We start from the raw sequence: 14,803 nt of genomic DNA on the forward strand, positions 1-14,803 counted from the left end.
CTGGCAAAATGTTAAAAGGGCAGTATTATGTAAAATCAACTATTTTGAGCTTTACATTATGGTATAATTTCCCCATCAAAAACACACCTGGAGTGCTCCTTTGATTCTTTCATGCATGTTAGAAACCCTTTAATCTCACTTGGCAACCATTCAGCTGTGCAAAATGCTTGGAGGAACCAACAGCCGCCTTCAAGATGCAGCTCCCTCACTCAGCTCCTTCAGACTAGCCAGCAGCAATTAGTAAACACCTTGTGGAAGTGAGCATCTGCTGAGCTCATTATACAGGCTACTCATTAGTGAAAAGCTGGTAAAAATATTGCTAAAGGTTGAATAAAGGACATCCTGAAGGTGGCGTGCCAGAAAGAGCAGAACTTTCTTAAAGAGACCGGACCAGTTTCAAGGTGTTAAATTATAAAGTCAAATTACTTTTAAGTCATTTTGATATATACTGCATTTTTATAACAACTGAAGCTAATTTCTTGATTGAGGTACAAACTGATACTATGTGGCTGCCTGGAAAACATAATACTGACCCTTTAAAAACTTCAAGCCATATGAAAAGTTTTGCAAGACACCATATTATATTCTCTACAACTATACGTCACTTTTTTTTCTTGTTAACTAAAAGTATAATTCAGGACCGCTCCAGGGTGTTTTATGTTTCTTTTTTAGTCAGTATTAAAGTAAACTGCTGTTGGCAGATGTTTTACTTCTCAACTATAATGAAAGTCTTGGGGGCTTCACGGCACATTATATTGGTTCTTTCCACCTTTCCACCAATGTTTACGTAGTTCAATCTGCTGGATTGTATTGCTAGGAGACAGCCAAAAATAAACAAAACACATCAGACACTTAGTTTCCTTCTTGGTGAGGAAAAACTCACACAAAGCGCTGGGATAATCCAGGATACACTGTCTCACCTCTAATGTAAACTGGGACATGCTCCAGCTCCCCCACTGACCCTGGAAAAAAAAAGGATAAGTGGTTTTACTTATAAGATGTTTAGATGAATGGGAATCTGTGAGTTGGAGCGCTTTCAAACTGACCTGGCTGGCGCTTGGGATAAGTGCAGAATTTTAGGTTTTGTTCCCAGGATGTTGAATAATAGACTGTGGAACCAAGTCTCTGAAAAAGAAAGAGTCACACCCAAAAAATAGGTCACAGTTCAGCTGGTGATGGATCCTCTCAGGGTGAGAGGGTCGGTGTGCTTTAATGAGCCTGAATCCCACGCTGAAAGGATTACAGTGCTGTTCCCTGGCCTGGAAAAATCCTAAGAGCACATAGTTGAAATCCTCTATTTTACAGCTCCTCACACAATCATTGGCACCCAAGGTTGTGTGTGTGTAAAACCATTTAAAATGTCATTGTAGTAGCATAACCTTCCGTTGAATGTTTTTGTTTTTTCACTGAAACATCCAACTTTTAATTTGGGGACAAACATCCAATCCAAAGAAATAGCTTTTTTTTTTACAAACTGCTGGCTTGCTATTGACTGTTAAGAAGAAAATAAAAGTTTATATGTACGAATATTATAAGATTATAATAAATGTATTACATACATAAAAAAAATAAAAAAACATTCATGTTTACAGATACAAATTAATGAAGACCATGAATTCCACTTTAAAACGTTGCATTTATTGTGTGTTTAAATCTTAAGATTATATAATTATTAAATTATTTCCCATTTTCTGTGGTTCATCCCACTAGAAAATAATCCTTTAAAGATTCATCAAATGCATCCCAACTTCTGATTGGTTAACACCCATAACAATTTAACTGCAGACCAATCATGTTATCACTTCATGTCCCACCCATTGGGTAAAGTTGACATGTCAAATAAATCAATAATCTACAACATAGCACTATAAAATCACAAAAATACCTTGGAAAAAAAGGATAACACATTAACAATGTACATTATGAGTACAGTTCTTTTATTGATCAGAGTACCGAGCTTCTAAATTCTTGTTTCCTGTTTAAACATGACACAAGGTCTATTTTTTTCAGTCATTCTTCAAAATGAGAAAGACAAGAGAACATGCAATTTAAATAAACCAGATTTGCATTGACCAACAAAAAAATGCCAGGACTGCATAAAAAAGATAAAAACTAGCGTCAATCTACAGTCAAATCAATAATTTGCAAGGATAAAACAGCTGGGAGAAGTTTATCATGTGACCACACACCATGAGGTGGTTGATAAGGGAAGTGAGTACGTGTCAAAAAGTTCACTGTTGGAGAACTGGCGACTATCAACACACCACGCTAATTTATTGACCCATATTTGTGTGAAGCTGCTCGTGACAAATGCACTGTAAAAAAAAATGCTGATTAAAGGTCACAGTGTTGTTGCTTATTGTTACGGCCCGGCTCAGGCAGGGGAAAGGGAAGTAACATTAAATAAACCTAGATGTTAAGGTTTTGACAATTTAGGAATTTATTGTTTGGGTTTCCAACAAAAGGAGAAAAAAAAAGAGAGTAAAAATGTACTAAATAAAACAAAATCTACAAAACAATCAGAGTTGTAAATCAAAGAACTTAACCAAACAAAAATGGACTTCCAGTACAGGTTACACAAAACAAAATACAAATCTCTAACAGAGATTCAAAGATCCTTTATAGGGACAAGGTGAGTGACAAGCTAACAAAGGCTATCAGAGCTAACAAAACAAGTTTACAGCAGTCAAACAAACACCTAACAAAGCAACAACCACACCTTCTCCCAGGATGTCCTTGGTTCTTAAAGGGAGGCCTCAACAGTGATTGGTGGAGCCGGCAATTGATGACCCAATCACGGTAGGCCTCAGGATGTGGCACAGGACAAGCAGGGCAGCACCCACTTCCAGGTGGAGTCAATCTGATTAGGCACTGAAAACAACAAACAAACACAGAAAAGGCCACTGGCCGTAACACTTATGGAAACCAAACTACATAATTAAAACATTCCTGCAAGTATCATCAGTTTGTTGAAAATACTTCTAAATCACAGTGGTAAAAAATTTGATTTTACATTGCTTAACATGTGTTGCTTGCTTGGTTTTCACTTTCACATTTCTGGTTTTGATAACTGAGCTCAGTGGGGATTTACATTTCTGTAAACTGTGTCAATAAAACTGCTGGGATTAATTAAAAGCCTGGGACAGAGCACAGTGCTTGGTAAAACCAGCCAAAAAATGCAAAAAGCAGCCAGAAAAGCAGCTAAGCAGAAAGTCCGCAGCAAAAAAAGAAAAAAAAGTTATAGTTGTTAATAAAAATCTAACCGCAAACAATGTGCTATAGAAAGGCTTGCTGACTCTGTGGGAGCTCCACCCACAGCATGAGTCTGGTAGGTAGAAGACAGGAACCACCTGGCTAAGGATCAGGCCAACTGAACCAAGCAGGAAGAGATAATGGATTGGGACTGATGTGGCTCCAGCAGCAGCTAAAACAACAAAAACACACGAAACATGTGGATGGAGCTGTCTGAAGAGTCTCCGCTTCTCCCTCCATTTTTTTTTTTTTTGCATGCTCAAGCAAATATGTTAGGAAAACATTGAGTCAAACCCGTCGCTTTCCTTTCTGGAAAATGAACGGATGCCAGCCTCCTTTGGCATCCGTTCCCAGCTCTCCATCCTTCCGCTCTCACCTTTTGTGTCCTAAACTTTGGGCATATTTGCTCAAGCCTGACTGTGGAATGGTTTCAGTTTTCAGAGGCAGAACAGATATTGCGTCTATTGATTTTTAAGCTACTAAACAAACTATTAAAAGAACAGAAATGCTGTGGCATTAAGCACCTGTGCAGATGGACTGGATGAGTCATGCAGGTTAATGGAAGGACGCTCTCAAGCCTGTTGTCTATTTCATCTATGAATACAATAACTGAGTGACACATCCATTTTGTATTTGTGAGCTACGGTTGCATAAGAACACAGAAAGAAAGGTGATGTAGCGAAAGGTCAGAGTGAGAAACAGGAAGATGGAGAGTTATTTTCTGAACGTGATGAGATCTGTGAACATTTGTGTTTCTATGTGGGAATAAACTGGAGCTTGCTCGTTTTCTTTTAATTTGGCTGCTTTTTTTAGCTGCTTCATAATAGCGCAGTTTGCTCAGAAGAGCACGTGTGTGCATGTAGCTTTGAATAAATTTGATATTTCTTTGCCAAAATACAATACGTGAATATGAGAGCAGCTGTCACTTTTGCCCTGGGGACACCTCAGAGGCTTTGTGAATATGTGTCTGTGCAAAGTGATGAAAGTGTGAGTCACACTGAGTCATAGAGATTATTTAGAATTATTTAGCTCAGTTGCTGACAGAAAATCATCTGATATTCACTGGAAAGATTACAAGAATGAGCATGAATAACAATTTGAGCGATCAGCATGACATGAAAGCATGATGGCATCTTTTCGATTACAGGTTCATTTAAATTAATGACTCACTGAAGATGTGGGCCAATTATTTGCAATTTGATCCTAACGGTTTTTTTTCTGACAGGAACTGCTTTATTATTTTTCCTGAAAAGAATACACATTTGAATAAATTCTCACATATTTTTATACTCATATTTTTTCACTGGTAAAACTTGACTTTCTTTTTTCTTTTTAGCTTACAAAACGGGGGGGGGGGGGAAGATGCCATTCATCTACAGTTAAATTACTAATTCAAAACCTTAAATAACGTGAACTGTTAGAGGAAAACCTCAAATATGTGTTGCCAACATCAAGAGAGAAGAGGGAGTGCATAAGGGAGTGCATAAAAGTCTCCTGTTACTTACCTCTAGCAGAAAAGTGACATGTTGGGGTCACTCATTGCATGTCATCAGAAGGCAGATTCGATGAGAAACTAATTCATCTGTAGGTTGTACCTTGAAAAAATGTCTCTTTTTTTTATTTTTATGAATATGCAGTAGAGGAGGTCGGCGCACACATGTCAAGAATCTGAGATAATACATTTCATTTTCCGTTATTCCGAGAACCGCTGCTGATCCCATTAGCACGGATGGGATTTGTGCTAAAGAAAAGGTTTTTTTTGTTTTGGACTTCAAACTGCTATAAACACAATAAATCCAACTCAATGTATCACTCTGATCAAAAGAGTGTTTGAAGATATTCATTCTGACACTGGCATGAAGTTACCCTCAGGACTAAAATGTTCTCTTTCATAATGTATTAATTGAGCTTCAAAGCTCAAGGCAGTTCTCTCTAAACTTTAGCTCCACTAAACGCCACTAACATGTGTTAAACACAAAATCATTACACCAATAAATTTTGTTGCTTTGGTTTTTAGCCCGTCTGGATTTTACATTTGTATTCAGTTTTGCTGCCAGTGAATAGTGCATCATCTACAGTGAATATTTTGTGATTACACCTAGAATCTTCCATCTCTATTCATTTCTCAGCAGAACCAACTTGTTTCCGTTCCTCAGTTTGTTTTGTTGTATGAGTGAACTGAAAGCTGCTTCCCTTGTCCAAGATAAATAAGATTAGAGCCAGTATGACAGAAAAGCTTTGATTGGCTGAAGGCAAACACAACAGGATGTAATTTCTATACAACGTATGACTGAGTGAAATGTTACCGAGAAAAAAACCCTGTATATAAAGTTCTGTTAAATGCGTGTTTTAACTCATTTGTTCATAACCTCAAAACACAAACATAAGTAGATCAGTAGATCAGATCCACTATCTCATATCCCAACCAACTGTTTGAGTCTTGCGGTTATTTAAAGGCTTCAAGCTAAAAAGGGTCAAAAGAAAAACATTCTGCAAAAACAAAGATGTATCTGCAGGATTAGCACTCATCCTGATGAGAAACGGAAAATGGAAATGGAGTGGAGGAAGTCTGGAAGATGACTGGAGGAAACAATCTTACAAGAAGGGTAAGGAAGCTGAAGAAATGGAAATGCACTGGGAGGTCTTCATCTGCTTTTTCAAAACTCAGCTCCATCAAAACAAGAGAAACAGGCGATTATCATTGAGGAAAATTCTCCAAACATGTATGATGAAGCAAAGTTTTTCAGCTCACACACACAAACACACACATATACTTTACTGTAGTTAAAAGAAATAAATCCTTTTAATTCAAGGGTTTTACATATATGACTTAAGCAGACTGACATCATGTAATGTGTATTTAAAAAGAACAGTTTTAAAAAAAGGTTAAAACGCCAATGAACTGGAGCAATGTAAATAAAATCTGGCCCAATTTGCTCTAAATTGATATGGAGTCTGATCAAGTTGTACTGAAAATGACTACTTTATGTTCATACAGAGCCACTGAATCATGACGCGTCATTAACTCTGTTGTGGGATTTTGCTCACATGAGGTTAGATTTAAAAGATTTTAGAACCTGGCAAAAGCCCAGATGACTTTCATTGTGTCCTGATTTGTACAACCGTAGAACGGACAGAGGGCGTACTTTCTTGTACCTTTGAGTAAATATACAAGTCACACTTACATTAGCTTGTTGCTAAAACATATTGCCACCGGTTTATCAGAGGATTGTTTTGGTTTTTTTCATTCATCAGTACTGTTCCACTCCATCTCTGTGATAAAGGTCAGTCTGCAAACACAATGGCTGTCAGCAGCTGGTTGCCTGACTCACCTCCAAACCATCTGACCCTGCAACATATCAGACTGCTTAGCTCAATATACAGACTTTGAAACAAAACAAGTCCTGTGCTCACTCCCTGTAAACTGGACACGTTTCCAGCAGCAGACCAGTCATACATGAGATCGCTGACATGTGCAGGTCACGGTAGGTTAAGTGAAAAGATCTTCTGTCACAACTTTGAGGCTGATTAGAGTTCAGTCATTACTTAGTTTCCATCTGCCAGCCTTAAAAATACATGTAGTCTCACTTGTTAGAGAAGTTAAAAGCATGAAAGATGTTTCAATTCCCGTGCTACACCCAAAGCAAACTTCAAGTTCCTTTTCATGGAGCTTAATTGCCTTTTCCCATGCAGCATCTAATTGCGTTTTCTATGGTGACGTAGTTTCTCAGTATTACATTTACTTAGCTTTTCAGCTGAAGTCTGTGAATGCTTCTTTTTCTTTGCTTCTTGGGACAAGAACAGAGGAGCATGCTTAATGCTCAGCATGACTGCAAATAACAAACATCATGGTTAATAAACTTTGTGCGAAGTGTGCATAATTTACTAACCATATATCAAATGCAAACCCACGCCTCCGGGGCTGCTTAATATTCTCAATTTTTGCAGCCTAACGAGCTTCATGAGCACTACAAGTCTCAAAAGTGAAACAGTGTGTTGTATTTTAAGAAAAGACATTCATTGGCCTGGGAAGGCAGAGAGGGTGTGTGCATTATATGAAAGGGCCAATTGTAATGACAGCAATTAGGAGTGCGTGACTGAGAATCACAGACAAAAAAAAAAAAAAAAAAAATGGGGGGGCAAAAGGTTTAACTGAAACCCAGTGGTGAAGTGAGATAGAAACTCATCAGATTCTTTGAATTGTTAATTTTGCTGTTTTTGATTTAAGCAGTTCTGAAAAAAACTTAGTTGGGAGTTTAACTTCATGAACTTTACTAATTATCAGTCAGTGATTTCAATAAGTAGAGCCACATTTTGCACTGTGACAACCTTACATGCCTATCTCTGGGTATTCAATAGACCAACAAAGTAAAACATATTTGTGAAATGAAAGGAAGCTTATAAGATTTTTTTTCCCCTGAAGAAAATCTGAAAATTGGTGTGTGTCTTTGTTTTTCTAGCTCTTCAGGGTCAGTATTTTGCAGAAACACCGTTGCCTTGGTCTCTGACTCGACTAGCTTTGCATTCCTACAGGATGAAAATGTTTCATGTTCTCACCAGCTTCCCGGTTAAAGAAAGCAACTTCGAAGGACGACCCAGCCATCATATCGCTTTACCATGATGATGGTGGGTTCAGGGTGACGTGTTAATGGTCTATTACATAGTGGCATGCATGTAGGCTGCAATGAGAGGGAGATGCTTGTTAGCCTGGTGGCACAATCCCAACTGTGACGGCAGCGTCATGCTGTGGGAATATTTTACCTCTGGAGAAACGGACAGATTCTTTCTGATTGCTGTAATATTCAGCAAATGGAAATAATTTTTGGTAATTCTAACTGGCCTAAAACAAGATAAGTTTGGTTTGATTTAACTTCAGACAGTGGCAAAAACAATGCATGTATCTTTTTATTTGGCGAACGTAAACCTCTGGTATCAGCTGAAGCTGTTGTGCCCGAAAACAAGCACACAACACATTTAAGGATGAGCTGGTAAGAGGTGTAAACAAACCTGGTGTTTCCAGTGAGAGGCCACAATAACAGGTGCTTCTCTTTTTTTAATGTGTTCGCTTCACCTTTGATGGACCTTTTAGAAAACATAAAGCATTATTACTCGGTTTTCCTGCTCTCTTTTCAACCTCTCTTCCCTATTGTTTCTCTGTTTTGCAACAGGAACATGAATCACTCCCATGAGTGGAGCTGGAAGAGCACTTCGCTTTAAAAACAAGCAAACTGTTCCCTCCCTCTTTGTGTGTTTACTGAAGAGTGGGTTGCTGCCCAGATTTAAGTGAGAAACTGTCGTTGCTTTATGGAGTAAACCCTCGGCCTGGTTGTGCTCATATTTTTTCTGAATCAAGATAAGATTTGAAGCTCATCTCCCTCTATCTTATAAAAACACTTTCAAATCAAGTCAGAAAAACTTTGAGATCTTTAACATCTGCCCAGAATTTCTTTCAGAGAAAACTTTTTAAAGCTACTATCTCAGCACATTCAGCTTAACTGGAAGATTGCCTATCTGTAAATGCACTTCTGTGTTACATAAATAAGCTGCAAATGCCAATGGTTTTGGAGAACTTTGAGCATCACATGCAGTTTAAACTCAAACCAAGCTGATTTAAAGTAATCCCATGATTACTATACAATCAACCACACAAGAGTGAGCGAAGAGAGCCTCTAAAGGGATTCAGAACGAGAGGTAAACACAGACAGGACCCCTCCCATAACAAAACGTCTCCAAACACATTTGAAGTGGCGGGACTCAGTAGAAGCCACGCAGACGCAGACTACCGGTAATGTCTGCCGTGACTCGTTAGTGACGCACTATTTGTTGTTGTGCCACGCTGCAGCGCTCTCATTGTGGGAGAGGGGCACTATGTGCACTTGTTGGGGGGAGGAAAGGGCCGGAGGGAGGGGTTTTGTTGTGAGACAGAGAGGGTGTTCTCTTTTCGTTTCCGTCCTTCCCTGAAAAGGCGACCTCCCGCCCCACCAGCCTCCTGGCCCGTTTCCTCCCCTCTTCTCCAAAGCTTCTGTTGTTCCTTGTATGGATAAAGGATCTGTTCCCACAGCGTGCAGGTCAACCCTCCATGACACGCATGCAAACCTCACAATTTGCATGCAGACAATAATAACGTTGTACTATACTATGTGCACATAACGTAAACGCATAATAAAAGTTGTTTTGGTTTTCCTGATGCTGGAAGGAATTCATTAAACCTTGATTTAATGCATGATTGCTAATTTTTTTTAAAATGAATTATTATTACTAATAACTTTTTTTCATGTCTTTCACAGAAAACCATTATACAAAAACACAAGGAATAAAATTATAGAAGTAATATACATTGATAAATTAGAGAAAATAACACTCTCTGTATTATAAATTCAAATATATATGAAATGAAACAGACTTCATAAAAGTAGGTTTAGGTTTAAATCTGCCAGGAAGTAATATTATTGTTTTGGAGTCACCCACAGCTTTGATGTGAATCTGATGGAGAAAGCTAAAGTTAGAGTGATACATGAGAGCCTATCACCAGATAGTCAAAGCAGTGGAAATATGCAAAAAAAAAGTGTATTGCCAATAAAGATTTTTCAATTGATTACTAAGAAAAGTATAATTCCTTTCCAACATGCAATTTTATTATGAGATTTTAATGAAAAAGTCTAAGCTATGCATATAGAATCAAAACCTTGTGTGGGTGTCAAAATGTCAAAAAAAAAGTAAATATCAATATTGTCTCTTTTCACTTATTCCGGTTTTGTTTACATAGAAGCCCCCCTTCTCCCTGTCCAATGTTGGCAGGCTAAAAATAACGTGCTTTCAAAGTTGTAAACTTGAGAACCTATCAAATCAGTAGCTTGGGTCAAATTTTCCAGAAACTGCTCAAATGTAGTTGTGTTATTAGTGTTTTAAAGATCTTTTTTTCTTGAAAATGTGTCTTCAAAGAAGTCAAAGTAAGAATTGTAACTTTGGGTCATTATAAAGAGTTGAGTGATCACAAATCTTTATGGGATAAGACTGCAACCCCAGACTGTCTGATTTAAAAAAGGAAATGAAACAGACTTCATAAAAGTAGGAGATTTTCTTTGGCAAAACTCATTCAAATCCAAGAGCCAAGTCCTGAACTTGGAGTGGCCCTCTGCCCAGAGCCCTCACTGACTCAAACTTGTTCTCACATTAAAGTCTGGAAACAAAAAGGGGAAAGGAGACCGAGATCTTAAAAAAAAAAAAAAAAAAAAGTTTAGTGGGGGGGGGGGAAATGTGGCAAATTAAGCAAGTCAATATCTTTCATAACACCATGTTATGTAAGTGCCTAAAAGGGCTCAAAAACAGTTTGTACCGGAACAAAATTCAGAATGAAGCTTTTGTGTGTGCCGCTGAACAGGAGAGAGAACACTCTGCTTCCTGTTTGTGTCACATTCAAGCCCCTCCTCGTTTGCTTCCTTCCCTCGGGTTTGATTGTGCACCTGCAGCCTCAGAGCAGCACAAACAATCTCAGCTGTTTGCCACTAGACTGGACGCTGATTTCATCAGGGCCACGGCAGCAAACTGTATATGGAAAACAATGCTGCTCCTTGGTGAAAATACGTTTGTTTTTCCACCGACTATTGACACAGTTAGACAATAGAAAGTCCAGGATGCCCTTTTATTCCTTTGCATTCCTTGCATGACATGTTGACAGCTCACTCTTCGTTACAGTGGTGAATATAGATATTATATCTATCCCATTATGCAGAAGAATGGGAAGAATGTGAACAGATCCTCCAATCTTAAAAATAGGGATAGTTGCTACAGAGATGAGAAGAACGACGTGGACAATATTCCTGAGAGCAAATATAAAGAAAACACAATAATTATGTGAAAATATAATGAGAATATATAGTAAGATTTGATTTAAAGATCACTTCATTCGCAGAAACATTTGGAAGTACATTTCTTTGGGTATGACTGGAAGTGCTTATCTTCAGGCTGTCATAATGACTGACCTGAGTTGAAGTCCAGTCTGACCCTGTCCAAACTTGTCTAGTTTTTCCGTTTCCTTTGGCCACAATTTACTTACATAAAAAACTTTAGAACAAAAGACATTTGATTTCATCATGAAATTCATGCATGAATCATCCCAATACTTGAATTAGATTTCATAACCGCACCAAGACGTGATTTAGATCCTGCTTAAAAAATCATTCCCGCACCATGGTGCTGCCATCGACATGTCACAATGAAGCAGGTGATTTGCTGTGTTAGTGTTCAATTTCACAAGGTGAATATATGTAAGCAAAAAATACATTTGATTCGACCAGAACACCTTCTTCTACCTCCTTGTATTACATTTTTGTGAAACCACATTTACTTCAGCAATTGTTCTTAAATCGTTATTACCAATAAACTCAGAGCTGTTGATCCCTCAAGCATTAAAAAAACAGAATTCATTAAGTGATGAGCTAGTTTTGTGTGAAAAATAAAAGAATAAGCAATTTAAAAATTGGTCTTTGCTTTTGGACTCGTATGAAATTGGGTTTAAAGGAGAAATTAATCATGCAGACATAATCACTTCAAGAATGGGGCATTTCTAAATATATTTGTTAGATGCTTTTGCCTAACAATATAATTTATAGATAGACTTTTTATGCTTTAAACATTTTTAGGGCATGCTGCACCTTTTCTATTTTGCTTTTTCCATTTTCTTCCACATTCAACCACATTCAAAAGCCAATGATGAGCCAGTGATGTCTGCAGAATTACTTTATACTTTATCATTCTGAGTAAAATATTGCGATGGCGGAAATTTGACTGGAGAATGCCGACAAACCCCTATTTTAATTTGGACATGTAGCAGGGAGCAGAAGCACACAGCTACACAAATCCATTCCCTCCCACTGGATCCGATGCCACATCTGCAGACGGTGTAGGAGTGGTTTACAGTAAAACCACCGGAGCTACAGAGAAATTACAGAAGTAAATCAAAACACTCTCAGTCTGTGCTCAATCCCAGATGTATCTTTATACTTTTGTTTTTAGCAGGAGCGTGGGCAGCCCACATCCCACCTCAAACCTCTGTTGGCTTAACACTTTACTGCTTGGACTGGAGAGGCAGCAGAGTGGGCATTTCATGCAGATATGGAGGATGAAACTGCAAGGAAGTCCGTGCCTACACTGTGTCTTTAAAAGAGAAGGTTATACATGCATGTGTGTTTCACTGACTCCTTGTAAATATTTACTTTGCACGGACTGTCAGTTTCAATTAGACAGTGAATATGAATGGGAGTGGAGGTGTAATTAAGAATGTAAGAGGTCTGAGGAGAAAGAGGGAGATGACAGATGTGGTCTACTCCTTTGTAAAGGTCCTGACTTTTATATTATATCCACATGATAGCATGAGTTGTATTCTCACTCACGCAACATTGAGCACATTTCTAAAGAAGTGCAAGTCACAACTATAAAAACCAAAAAAAAAAAAACAAAAAAAACTCCCAGTGATTCAGATGTTTTTCATCAGTGGAAAAGCAGTTTGTACTTTTTGGCGGAACCTTTTGGCTGACCTAGTAAATCCTATTTTTTTCTTTTTTAGGTGTGCAGGTTAGCACAAAATGTCCAGCGTTTTTTTTTTTCTCCCCAAAGAGGATGTTAGGTGGGTCTGTCTGGGTGTGTAAATGTGGGCCATGCACGTCAAGTTGTTATAAAGCTCCCATCCTCAAAGGATATCTGTGTGTGTGACATGGAAGTGAGGGGTGCATGCAGGAAACAGGCCGTCTGTCTTACTATCATCCATCATTGGCGTGCCATGCCAAATCACACACAAAACTGGAAGAGGCACTGTGCCTCGAAAGGTATCCACACAGTTTCTTTTTCTGATTTTGTCAGTATTATAACTGCAAGGTATTTTATTAGGATTTTACATAAGAGAACAGCACAAAGTAGTGTATATTCAAGGAAAAAAAAAAAACAGTTGAGGAATCCTTAGTTAGGCAAGGCTGCGTGCAAATTGCAGATGTTGTACAATTGCTGGGATTATTAGTTAATCTTACAGTTTGCAACATTCTGCTTTGAACAGTGAACTTGTGAAAATAGTGTCTGAACAAAATAAATCACTAAAAAAGGTAGATGTAATGGATCCTTTAGGTCCTAGAAAAGTTAAGTCATTTGGAAAATGGATTCTGCACTTTGGTGTTCCTCTTTTAGTCTGGATTATGTAACCAGGTAACAACATCGACCGGCCCCTGTTTCCTGTTGTGCTGCGTTGTCGTTCTGTAGGAGTGAGAACTCCATCCCTGCCAAGCCAGCTATGAGGAGAAGAAAGGGACAACTGTTTTCATCTGATACTCAAACAGATCCTCTCTGCTGGTTCGAAGCCCGCTCAAGGCTGACAGCAGGAGAAAGCGCGCGCAGATGACGACTGACGTTTGAAACCTTAGTCACCGATTGCATAATCAAACACCTGCATTCCCCCTGTTGTTTCACCATATAAAGGCTACAACATGCTGAAAAAGGGATTTTTTTTTTTGTGCTGTGGAGGTTGTATCCATAATCACCAAACTAACTCGTAGACAGAGAGTGACATAATAGATTAATGAGGTTTTACAGACAAACAGTTACTTCAACGAAATAAAAACATTGTCTTTATGATTGACTATGGATTGTTTATTTTGGAAAGCGAGGGATGATAAAGGCCTATGTGATTCACAGATGTTATTATTGCGGTCAAAACATCACTCAGTTTAATCTGATGCCTTATCATGGTTGATAAAAGCTGATGAAAGTGAAAAAAAAAAAAACATGATCTCAACCCAGTCGAGGCTGCGTGGTGTACATGTTTTCTAGCTGCAGTCTTTCAGAGACCTTTCTGCTCTGCAAAGTGAAAACACAGATTATTGCCCCCATATTGTCTCCAGACAGGGTCAGGGGGCTTCCAGGCGCTGAGTCAGACCTCTTACTGGAAGGCCTGCCTGCGTCACCCATCTTCCTTTCCCCTGCTTCTCTCCTCACCCACACCCCTCTGTTTATCCCACATATCGGGCTTCTGTTTCTCATCACTTGGCTAACATGACGCATAAATATTAGCCAAAATGCAAAGCACCTGTGATCACATCTAATGACATCCTGTATCACAGTTTCTAAATGCAACACTTAGAGGAATTCCTCACAGTAAGAAGCGGTACTGCCAAAGCGCCCCACCCCTGTGCTCCTAAGTCTCATAATAGCCCACTCCATTCCCTGATTCTCGGGTTTAACCCCCCACCCCCCTTCTTTCCCCTCTTTTCCCGAACTGTAATGATCTCACACAGCTGTCACTGTGTAATCCCATCCACACTCATGGCAGCATGCATTACCCCTGCTGCTGGCGGCTTACACCACTTGTTTTGTGTGTGTGTGTCACAATTTCCCTGAAATCCAAAATTCACTGGAAGTCAAAGATTTTTGAATTAAATGTTGCAGCTTGTATAATTCTGCAGAGAACACTCTTCATCATTTGAACCAATTTTAACACATTTTTTTAAAAATTGGAAACAAACACAATTTCAGTTGAAAATGTAAATCCTGCAGAGTTTTACAATGT

Source organism: Poecilia latipinna, unplaced genomic scaffold (assembly GCF_001443285.1).
Source record: "Poecilia latipinna isolate Pla-1442-1.1 unplaced genomic scaffold, P_latipinna-1.0 Scaffold947, whole genome shotgun sequence".
Classification (NCBI taxonomy): domain Eukaryota; kingdom Metazoa; phylum Chordata; class Actinopteri; order Cyprinodontiformes; family Poeciliidae; genus Poecilia; species Poecilia latipinna.